Below are 12,160 nucleotides of genomic sequence, written 5' to 3'. Positions count from 1 at the left end.
GCAATTTTATTTTTCAATGAAAGGACATGAAAAGAAAATGGGTGCCATCACTGAACTTCCGTGACACTTTTTCCTATTATGGCATAGTTTCAGTTTACCGAATGCAGTCTCAGCCCGACGTTTGAGATTATAGTTGTGCTACGTGCAGTCAATTTATTGAGTCGACCTTGTAGCCACTCACCGCCTTAAACCTACAGGGCAATGCAATACCACCTTTACCACACGGGTAGCCTAGTGGTCTGAGCACCCGCCTTGCATGCCGGAGGTACGGGGTTTGATCCTCAGTACCTCCGGGCACCAACCGCTGATACAATGGGTACAAGCTTTCCCCTGGTCTGGTGCTCTGCTTATCTGGGGTGAAATGCTTGGGAGATGGGTCTTTGACCCCACCTTGAGAAGTCGAAAAATACCTTGTGCCATGGCGCTCTTTAACCATAGCAGCCCTTGAGCCAAAAAAATTCATAATCACCATAATCACCACAAATTCATCTTTCCACATTTGTCGACTTGCTAATGTTCCGTAGGGTGGCTGATTTGGAAACTTCCGGTCTATGGCTTTCATTTTCATGCAGCAAATAAAGTGATAGCACTGAGTTTCACTCACTGCTTTCGCTACTGGACGTGCCGGGGCATTCGTCCGCTTCTCGTCTTTCTCAGATATGCTTCTGGCCGCATTCGTACATACATGGGCAACAGCATAGAGCTGCGAAAGCCGTTTCATGCGAGCGTCGTCGCAGGTGTAGTGGTAAAACATTAATATACCTCCAAACGTGCCGTGAAAGTATTCTGATGTGTCTGACTGATCGTAATAATGCATGCCTAGTTTTGATAATACTCAGACACCACTTCGCCTGATAGATCCACCTGGCAGTAGGACCGACCTGGCATTAAGGAATTCGGCAAGCAGGAGTAGTGCGACAAGGATCGTGGGGAAAAAATGACCCTGCATGACCTGTCTTCGTCACACACATGAACGATCCCAGAGTAAGTAAACTTTGAGGAAATAAGTGAAGGCCAGATGATTATAAGATTTCTCGTTTTATTTCGATTTGCCAGATAAGAAGAAAGCTGGAGACAAGCATATGTGCCTCATAATTATCTGGGCGGTCGTCAATACGAATTCACACAGCGGTTCTCTGGGGACAGCAACACATACATTGAACTCAAATAATCAGGAAAGGATGCTGCTATTACGCTGTTTTTTTTATTCATCTTTATAACTGATCACTGATAAGCTGCCAACTGCGCCAAAGACAAAAAAAAAACGGTGCTGCACGGCGTCGGTTGTTTTCAGGTCCCAAGTAGGAAAAGCAAGACTAAATATCCTAAAATCCTTAAATGGGGACTATTCGTCGTATCTTGTAAATGAGGTGTAAAGGGACCGCTACAATCTGCCGTGTTAAGTGCCACGTTACGTTCAAAGGAGCAGGCGACGTCAGTGCGCATGCCTTCAGCTTCGCAGACTGGCAAACCTGAGCCAACGGACTCATTAAGCAAGGAAATCCTGGCCCTCTGGAAGGTATCATTAACGAACAAACCGAGATACTAACGGAGAGAAATATCAAGGCCAGATAGCCTCGCGTTTCACTGACAGCATGCGACCACTATCAAGCACCACTTCTAACTTCTACTGCGCACTTTGTTTTGGTCAGTTTGTAGCATGCCGACTGTACTGCGCCAGCGGTTTCCTTGCCTGAGCCGAAACATATATTCTGAGAAAATATTTGTGATGTGGGGGGGGGGGGGGGGGGGGGGGGGGCTGCTTATGCTTTCATACTCCTAATTGTTTGTGTGCCTTCACACTGATAAGCAGCCTTGATTTTTGCTTAAAATATAAACGAATCTTGAACGTTACCGTGCTAGTCTATTTACCCTTTAGCGTATCTGACGCGTCTATGCAGTGCATGGGTCCAGGAATAATAATAATACGAAGTCTAGTGTGCTTTAGGCTTTGTGAAAAAATATTTTTATTCAACGTACCTAACTAAGAGTGGGTGCCTCCTTTTTAATTAGAAAGAGCTCCCACTGAGCTAATTAGGTACGCTGCAAAGCAGTGATAACCACTCACATTTTGTTCTTCTTTATGGTTCACCGTACTTGGCAGAGTGAGCAAGAAAAGAAAACAGCTCAAATATCTTAACCAGTATTTTCACCTCACAGGGCTTAACCTAGATTTACTAATTACTTTTCTTTGGAAACAGCGAAGGAAAAGGGATAACGTTTTGTGTGTCTTGGTAGATATCAAGTTGGATGGAGTTTTAACTGCTCTTACATTCAATAAAGTTCTGGATACGTCTATGCATCTGCCTGCTTGCCTGCCTGCCAAGCGGCTAGCAATTCGCAGTCCTGTAGAAAGAGAAAGTCGCATTTAGAATATTTTCTGCGTTCTGAAAAAATAAAGAAACATACAGATCACGTATTAGCCTGAGAAATAAGCCAACGTCATATAAGAATCGTTGCTAAAGGCCACAAGTGCCATCTTCTTATTTCTGAAGCACGCACGCAAGAAAAACCTGCTGCAGTGTGTTGACTTCCAGTCTCACCACTGGCTGCTACGGCATAATAACGTAACTCGTGGAAACCGCATAGCAAATAAATACATTTAAAAACAGACCTTAATAAGCGTATAAAACCACAGATAACGTGACTGATGGGAGCACAAGGTATAATCCTCGAGTACAGTAATGCGCAGTGTCGCGGACTTGACTGTGTCATTTGGCTACTGAGCGCAAGGTCATGGGATCGAGTCCCGACCACGGTGAGAGCATTCTGGTGGAGGCGGAATGCAAAAACCACCATGCAAGAAACAATGCAAGAAAACATCTTGCATCATTTCATCCACTTGGAGACAATATGGCAATAAATATAGGCATACCGTATTTACTCACCTAATAAACACACTTTTTTTCGCATACATTTCTGGAATTTTGCTGGTGAGTTCACGATGCAGCCTAAAATACTCTATAAATGGTGCTGTTTGGCGGCTAAAGAGCAGGTGCGTTCATTTTGACAATGAGCATTTCATTCCGCTTTGTTTGTATACTAGTAAACAGCACGCACAACTAGTATACAAAGTGGAATGGAACCAAGAGAGAGTGGGCAGAAATACTATTGTTGTGACGTTATACAAAACGTTCATTTCTAGGGGAGGTACAAACAGAAGAAAAACAGGTGATTTGTGATCAGAAGCAAAAACAGCTGAGATATTGTGCGCGTGTGTAGAACGAAGTCAAGGTACAAATATTATGAAGGCGCAGTGGTTTAACACAAAGCTATAACCACGTAAGCGGGAACCGCAAGCCGTGTTCGTCCACTTGGTCGATTAATTTTGCAGCGGTGGGCAGTGGTCGCGACATTCTATTTAAGCAGAGCGCCTTGTTGACTCCGCAGTGAACATGAACAAATGCATAGATAGTCTGCCTGTTTGTTATTCTCGCAGAACTGCTGAGGTTGAACCAGGAAAAGTTGGATAACAAAAGACGAGTTCGCAGTCTGATAAAGAGGGCTGCGTAGGTGTGTTGTTAAGCTGCAAAAACATTGATGCGCCATAACTGGTGGCAACTTATGAAAAAAAATGGCTTGGGTTCAACGTGGCTTGAGCCCAGTTATACGAGCGAAAGCTGTGTTAAGCGAGGTCTGCATTGCCTCAAATCAAAAGTCAAAGTCAAGGGTCAAGGTCAGGTACCCAGTGGTCATAGTCATATGATCACGTGATCACACTACAATAGTTTGGGCCATACCACTATGTAGTTAGGTTCGGTTTCACTTTGAGAGGCACTGTCTCATCGATATCGAAATCGGAAGTTGTACGCCTAGGAATAGGGCTCTCGCTCTAAAAGAGCACAAAACGCGCATGAGTTTTAGACAAACTCACACATCTCCGACAAAGTCCTGTCCTGCTTTGTCGGAAACAATCATCTTAGAGGGAAACGACTCTCGGCTTTCACAAACAGCGCCTCCAAAACTATTGTAATGCATTGCGACCGATTGAAGCAAACTGTGCGGCCTCCGTTCGGGCTTTTTATATCTTGTGGTCATCCCTGCTGGATCGCTGAAGATGGTTTTCGCCAGCAACACCCAGACAAACCATCATGTTTCGGTGGGAAAATTTGCACCGCTGACTCGAACTCCTTCTGCCAGTCCCCTGGGGTCTTTGCTCCTTTGCACGATGGGTAAAGAAGCACCCATTCAACACCCAGCACACGCGTCTGGGGAGCTGACTCATTGTTTATGAGGTGAAGATTGCTGCTGCCTTGGTCCCTCGTGAGGCACTACCGGTTTTTTCGCCGTCGTTTCTGCCTGCGGCATGAAGGCTCGATTTCACTTTCCCTTCGCTGAAATAAGCGTTTCTTCCTTCGGCGTCGAAATTTGGCACGACTTAAACCGTGTCCCGCATACCAACCGTGCCATAACTCATGCGAGTTTGTTTGGTTGACGTCGACAAGTAAGCGAGGAAGCGAGCAGGCAGAATACGCCGACTTACCCAATGGTTCTCCGCCTTTTTGTATTTGTGGAGTAATTTGAAGAAGGTGAGTAAATAAAAGACACTGTAGTTTGCAACTGTGCTCCAAAAGATGCCTTGAGATAGAGATAGGAATTAGTTGAAAATTAGAGACAAAAGTTGAGTTTGCTCAGAACCGAAGGTCATGACCCTCTGAACCTGAGACGGGGTATCTGTTGATTCTGCTTCGAGTATAATGATCTGCGCTTACAGCAGAGAACGCGGATGTGCACTCCGTTGCCTATATGCCGGCTCTGTTGTCTCGTAGGGCGCATTCTTACCCTCTCTTCAAAACAAGCGCCTGCGATTTTACGAAGTGGTGTCGATGCAAACTCAAGTGCTACATGCCGAAGAGGTGCGCTTAAATTATTTAGTGGTCGAGCGAGAGCGGTGCCATGAATGCTGTGATGAGAGAGCACTGGCTACGGATCTTGGCCGTAATCAGAAGTAGATGAATTCCCGGGTCCTATACATGCTTTAGTAGCGCCTGCAGAATCCTCATACCAGCGACTTCTTCCTCCATCGTTCAACTATTATGTTCAACATAACAACGAATACTGTCTTATTTTACCTCGTAGGTAGTTGGGAGCGCCCTAAATATTTCGTAATCACCAATACCGCTTCATGGTGTCAGTATGAAGACTTAAATCAGCGCAAAAATTTAGCGTCCGTCTTTGAATGTGTGTTAAGCCAATCGCACAAGCACAGTTTCCATAGTGCATAATGAAACGTATAGTAACCACACATACCCTTCCTCGAAACAAAGATGCAAAAGTTGCATCCAATTCCCTATAAAAGCAGGCAAGATAATGAGGAGTGTATTAGCGGTACGCTCGACAACCAGCCAAGAAGGCTACATTTTATAATTCGAGCACTTCAGAGTGGCGTTATGCCGCAGGTAGGCGGAATAGAACGCAAAACCAAAGTTACTGTTTCGCATCAGATAGATACGGCGGGTGGAGTTGTAATAGGAATGTTCATGACGTTGTGTGACTTTGAAACAAAAACTATCGCGATTAAAACAGCCAAGATACCCGGAAGACGAAAAGAGAAGTAAGAAGTGGTCTTATTGAAGAGCACACACTAAGCGCTTGGCCGACATTTGCTCTAACGCTATCGCGTTGAAATTTACAAACCTATCTCTTCCCAGCTTCTTCAGCGTTTATAGGACGGCTCAGGCTATCTCGACTATGCGTAATATGGCGAACAGAAGGACTCATGATGTGCCGGCCGTGAGTGCCAAATATATCACCGGACACCTAAACACATTGTCGCCTATTTTTGTGGAGAACGCATACCCGGAGGGCGATGTGTGAAAGGCAATTGAAAGCATAGTACTCTTAGTTATAAATTCAGCAGAACCAAGTTTTTGCCCTCTTTTAATGTTAATAGGCCTTATTGGGTCTATTTTATAATTTACTTGTACATATACGCCGAGATATTTTTTTTCCGAACGTGTATACATTTCTTCTCTGCTTAGTTTTCATTTGTGCACAATAAGTAAATAGAGCGACTATTAGACTGGCTACTTCTTCGAGAAATAAAAGCTAATAACACGCAATTTACCGAACAGGAAAAGTAAAAATGATATGAGAACTAAACTGCCAGGAGTCAGCGAATATTGCCAGAGAATTTGCGCGTAACTGAGTTGTGCCTGAGCTATGTACGGCCCAGTGAAGTTATTCCTTAGGACACGGCGCTCGTCTTCAAAGCGGCGTTCGTATAATGCACGGTCAAAGGAACGAAAGGGAAGGAAAACAGCTGGCATAACTTTTTTGCAGGAAAAAACAGCGAGGAGCGCCGCCTCACTCTCCTTTATTCTTTATTTTATCTCTGTGCCGCACAGCCGGAGAGCACCATCGTCAGTCGACCATGAATGGCAGCCAAAAATAATCTTCAAAAACCGTCCAGCAAATCTGAATGGAAATAGTGTGGAACTTTCTAGAAAATGAGGCATAGATCGCTTCTTTAATTTGCTGAGTTTCATTGATGGTTATTGATTTTTTCTTTTCTTTACTTTTGCGTTTCATGTCAGGTTCAAGCACAGTATCGTAATCTAATTTTATTCAGAGTTCCGTATTACATATAATTCGCGTCGCACAGAACCTTCTTTGAAGAGTAGGATTTTTACGTTCAAACGTGTGCAGAAACATAAATCTCAATGGATTCAATGTAGGGATTTCTTGAAGATCTGTGAAAAAAATAAATTTTTCGGACATTTTCAAAACGGTTTTTTGAAGTGAAATTTTGCAAAACTTATTACAGTTTCAATTGAGAGAGTTTCGCAAGTTGCTGTGAATCGCGGTTGACTATTGTGTTGAGAAGGGTGCTCACAGATGCCACCGTAAACATTTAAGAAGCCTTGCATTTCTGAAATAATTATTGACGACGAAAGGCTAATGTAGCAGGATCAGGAACCACGAATCAATTTTTTTTACTTATATGATTTTCAACTTTACAATCCATGATATGATTTATTTATTCTTTTTATTTTGAGGTGGGAGGGGGGGGGGGCATTTTTTCTCACTTGGAGTTTACGCAGTATACGATAAAGAGGGAGTCTGGTCTCGAGAAAATATGAGTTAGACTCCATCCGTTTGTTTTACTTTTCTGCTGTAATACTTGACATTATTCTTTAGAATGCGCTTCGTATGCATTTTTATTAGAATAATGGCAAAGGTCTACTAATTCTTCGGCTGCTGTTTGTCCTATGGTGAGACTAGGACCATTTTAAATAAATAAACGATAACAATGAACATAAATGAAGCAAGGGGGATTATAAGGCGGAAACACACGTTTACTTAGTTTCTGTATCTAAGCGAGCAAAGCATTTAGAGAGAGACACCCGCCGCCGCTGAGGAGAACGAGCAAACTTCTCCCGAACAACGCTGTTTCTAAGGGCCAGTGCAGGACCAAGGAGCAAAGGCACTGAGGTATCCAGCCCTCCATTCCGCGCTGCCACCTCTGGGAGTATTTCGGCTGCCCCCGCTCTCAAGCGTGGCGGCTAGTTTCCCCGTGAGTGCCTTTGTGCTGCAGTTGAATTGGTCTTACCAGCAGAGCGGGCCAGTCGTACGTTGTTCGAGACATCGCCACGGTTCACTCGCCTGTTATCGCGACAAAGTTTCGCCTTCTTTGGCTTGACGCTCGCTTTCATGTGCCTTCCCTCTTAAGAGTTTTTTTTTCGTTTTTTTATTATTTTTTGCAGCACCTCTTAACAGCCCGCCACAGACACGCTCAGGCACCTATCTATCTTGGGACTAGGCTGTGTTCTGACCTGTGCGCCAGGTTGTATCCCTCAACGTGTTCCACGAGTTGGATACTTGGACTACGGGAATTCCTCTCCCCATTGTTTCACTGCCTGTCTCCTTTTATTGGTCTTCTCGGTAAGGCGATCGATAACTTTATTATAACGCACTCAGCCTTCTGGAAACATTTATAGCTTTGTTCCCATTTGTATGCTCCAGTTGAACAACCGCACGTTCAATCCTTTCACCATTTGTATTCAGCTTTACAAAGTACGAACGTTTCGCGCTCAATCAGGCGGAGAAATTAACTACACATTTATGCTCAGTTAGCATCGAGTTCTAGCTCTAGTTTCGCAAACAACAGGGTCACAGAATGCTTTCTTCAGAAAAAGTGCAACATTTAATTTTACTTCTATTTATTAGTTAAATTAATTTGTCTTGCTGCAATTGCCCAAAGCATAAGGCAAACTGCAAGAGGATGACTTATTATTTCCTGCAGTGAGCCAGGCTTTCAAAGCCTTTCTTGTAGTACGGGAGGCTGAAGTGACACCTTACGCTGGTGTGAATGCCGCTGCAGTCATGGTTGCTTCTCAAGGTGGCTAGAACTAGATTAATTGCTTTACGCTTACTCAAGATTCCAGAGGCGATGAGATGACTTTGTTATTATGCCATCACACAGAGCGCGGTAAACAGAGGAGCTACAAAGTCTTAGGCTTCACGCCGTGATTACAAGAAATACGTACTCAAGTTGGCAATTTACTCAAGACACACTGCATTAGTTTAGATCAATTTCTGTGTTCTGCATAGGTTCTTTTGATAAAGACAAAGGGCAGTTAGTCCTACACTTGCTAGCATTTGGAAGGGCGATCATTTAAGACAAAGCTTTCTGCCAATCGCAAATCGCGCCTGAAATAGCTTTTAACGTAAATGGTTCCTTTTGTAATTTCGAACAGATCAACCAGTTGGTAACTCTGGAAACGTGACCCTCTAGTTTCAGCGTGCAGTTGCCAGGGACATGTGCAAGTAGCCAGAAGCAAGTTAGTGCAGAAACGACAGACGCGCCAATAATTTCTTGAATTTGATACTGAAAGACATCAACCATTTGTAGCTAATTTCTCAACATTCCGTGAACATTCGTTGTTTGGGGCTGATGTCATTGCCGGATTGTGATACAAGCATGACCTCACTTTAGCTGTGGTGAAAGCAGCCTATAAGACATTAGTCACTCTCGGGGAACGTACGAGTCGAGTTCTTCCTAGGAGGAATATGTCCACTGAATTACGCTCGTTCGGGCCTAGTGCATCTTTCTTTTACCAGTACACTAACTTTTGGCGCCCTTTCTCCCACTCTTCTGGCACATCGTGTTGCGTATAGTGCGGAAAAAAAAACACCAACACTTGTCTTAAATAGAACGCAAGGTGCCCAAGCCTGCAACATAGCGAGAATGGTTCTCGACCGTAAACAGCTCCCACAGGCATCAGCTGAGCGGAAAGTGGCGGCGATATGATCGAGATCAGGAAAAGAAGTGCTTGGCTGCCTGGCGTGCGCATCAGTGTCGCGTGTGGAATGTTTTGGTGACAGTCGACGGGGATCGAAGTAGTGGGAAAAAAAGAAGCTGACAAACGAAAAATATGACAAACATTGCGCTGGAAAACTATGCTAGGATAGATTGAACATGTTCCCGGAAAGATGCCACATTTGAGTGCTGAAGAAAATGCAGCCTCTCATATAAGATGTTACGTCAGGAGGAGCACACGCTGATCAAAATGGATGAACTCGAACAAATTATGGACTCTTGAAAAGAGAAGTTCTGTCCTGCCAAGTGAAAATGCTAAATAAAGACTTGGGCATAATATAACGAGAATGACGCTACCAAGCTTATTGACAAAGGAGAACATGAAGAAGCTTACGTAAAGAAGCTAACTCGTCTTTGGGTGCCGGGGCAACAGCGTGGGAGATGAAGATAAAGTATTCGCTAGAAAAGTGTCGGACGCCAAAGCTGCCAAACTGAGAGGCGGCCATCCCCGCGAAGAGGCGACGCTTGAAACCTTTACAACGCCGGCATGTTAAGGGCGCGATGAATGCAACTTTCTATACCGTCTACGAAAAGTCTAATCCGTGCTCAACGAAAATTGCTTTCTCTGGGGTAACGAAACAAAATAGTCTGCAGTCGTTCCTGGCGCTGCGTTCTAGCCTCCCCTCCTCTTTTTTACTAGCGTGTTGTTTGATGCTTTTCTTATTCTCAGCCCATGGCTCTATCGCAAACTTTCCGCCGTCTCAGCCTTAGTGTCGCACCCATCGTTGGCGCGACTCTTGCGTCGGCTCGTATACAACTACTTTCCCTGCTGTCTAAGAACAGTGTTTTATCTTTAGTTAAATGGGCTTGCATCATTCTCTCTGGCTGTCGTTCAATATAAATATGTAGCAGTTTATGCCTCGTACTATACGCGTGCTTTCCGTCTTGTAAATTTTAAAGAGCTAGCACTAGATGCCTCGCCAGCGAAAAAGCCGTCATGTATGCACATAAAGCTTTGACGTTCCAGCTGCCACCGGTTACGGACGATTGGCAGGTGCAAAGTGGAAAGAGGCAAGTTCCCTCTACAGGAGACGGAAGACGAAGAGAGGGTGACAGACGACGGGTGGCGGCTGGCAAAGTGATGAACGGGAAGCTCCCCTTTCCTCTCTTTAACGAAAGCCACAATGCGTCCTAGTGAAGCCTCGTGGTGTCCTGGTGAAAGCTACAGCCGCGTGGAAAGGACGAAACTCGTGCACGCCAGCTGCAGCCAAGTGGAAAGGTGGTTAGCATGCCTGCTTTAGCCTAGATCAAAGGAGTAACACCGGTTTCGCAGCAGCTGCCGCCAAGTGGGAAGAAATAAAACACGTGACGCTTGCTGCCGCTCATATTCTCTGTAAAACCGTCATAACTAACCTATGCGGACGTCGCAATCATGTTGTGCTAGTGCGCCTAGGTCACATTTAGTTTAATAAAGTAGATTAGAGGTTAATTTTATGTTTGTTTCTTTCTTGGGTCGTGTCACTTGTAAAACCGCCGAGACCGTTCTTGGAAGACAAGAAAACTTACCGTTATCACGACAGCATATAACAGTATACAAGGCTTGCATGACACTCTCGCTGTAATGACATTTCATCGCTGATGGCTTTGAACCTTTCGCGCTGCTGTCAATGTCTCCAAGTCATTTTCCGTGTGCTTAATTTTCATACAGGAACCGCTCGCTTTTGAGAAGTTCATTTGAGAGACTGGCTGACGACGCCGTCATGTAAGGATGCTGAACTCGTGGTAAGCGTCCTATTTCGCATGGTTAAGGGGCACCAATTTTGAGCGAATGGTTTAAAGATTTGGAATATGCCGCATACGCTTCATAAACATTACTTTTCTTTGGGTCAGATTCGACTGAGCGAATTGCACTCGACCAGCTGTAGCTATCGCGTCACTCCAGGTTTAACCAGACCTAAGCCACAGTCATTTTTATTATCGCAACGTCTCGCACCAAGCAGGAAGGAGAACAAATTTTGAAACATAAAATCGCAGCCACTCTCGCTTGCGCTGCTGTTGACTTGTAAGTTTCCCAAATCTCCCTCCATACACAGCGGTCTTACTCAAAACGAAAAAGCAAATGAGCAAGCAGCGTTTGTAAGGGACGTCTGAATATATTTTTGTAAAATGAGAAGAAACGAAAGAAGATAGTTCTTCAACGCCAGAAAGTTGACCACCTCGAAATGCAGTGGTCTTGCTCGGGGTTCTAACCGCATTAGACTACTTTACGTCAGGCTTCACTCTGCAAAACTTGGTGTCAGGATAAAATTATTTCATTCAAAGAGGGCCAGGGGGAAGCGAACGTTAAACGTAGTGAAATTGCTACAAGTTCAGTATGAACTTAAGTCAGGTTCAGTGCACCTAATGTACAACAACAGGAAGATACGAGTCCCGCGTGTTGCGCGCGGAGCTTATTTTCAGAGCTGTCGGCGACTGGAGAGCAATCTTGCCAGAAAAAAATACATTTGCCTTTACAAGTTCTGATGGCTTGATGCCTGATCAGGGCTCCAAACGCCCGAGGAATTTCTTGGCATGCACAGGCGTCATCCTCCCGCATTCCTTTCCCTCGCATTTTCGCGGCTACGTCTTTGTTTCGACTTGAACACGTTCTTGCGCGTTTAACGAACCATGCCTACATCGCTCTTCAGCTCCTGCATGGGCGTCAGTACGTGACTGGTGCGCGAGATGCGTGCGGCGCAACTGTATCGCACGCAGGCTTTGTTTTTTCGAACCGAAGCAACTGGCTTCATACGGAGGAAGAGCTTTTCCTGAGTGCACTAACGCACAGGCGGAGCGGGGCAAACTACAAGTATAGGAAAACCGGAAAACCTACAATCTGACTTAAGAAAAAATTCCGAA

The sequence above is a fragment of the Amblyomma americanum genome, chromosome 6 (genome assembly GCF_052857255.1).
Source record: "Amblyomma americanum isolate KBUSLIRL-KWMA chromosome 6, ASM5285725v1, whole genome shotgun sequence".
NCBI lineage: Eukaryota > Metazoa > Arthropoda > Arachnida > Ixodida > Ixodidae > Amblyomma > Amblyomma americanum.
Note: the sequence above shows the minus strand (reverse complement) of the source record.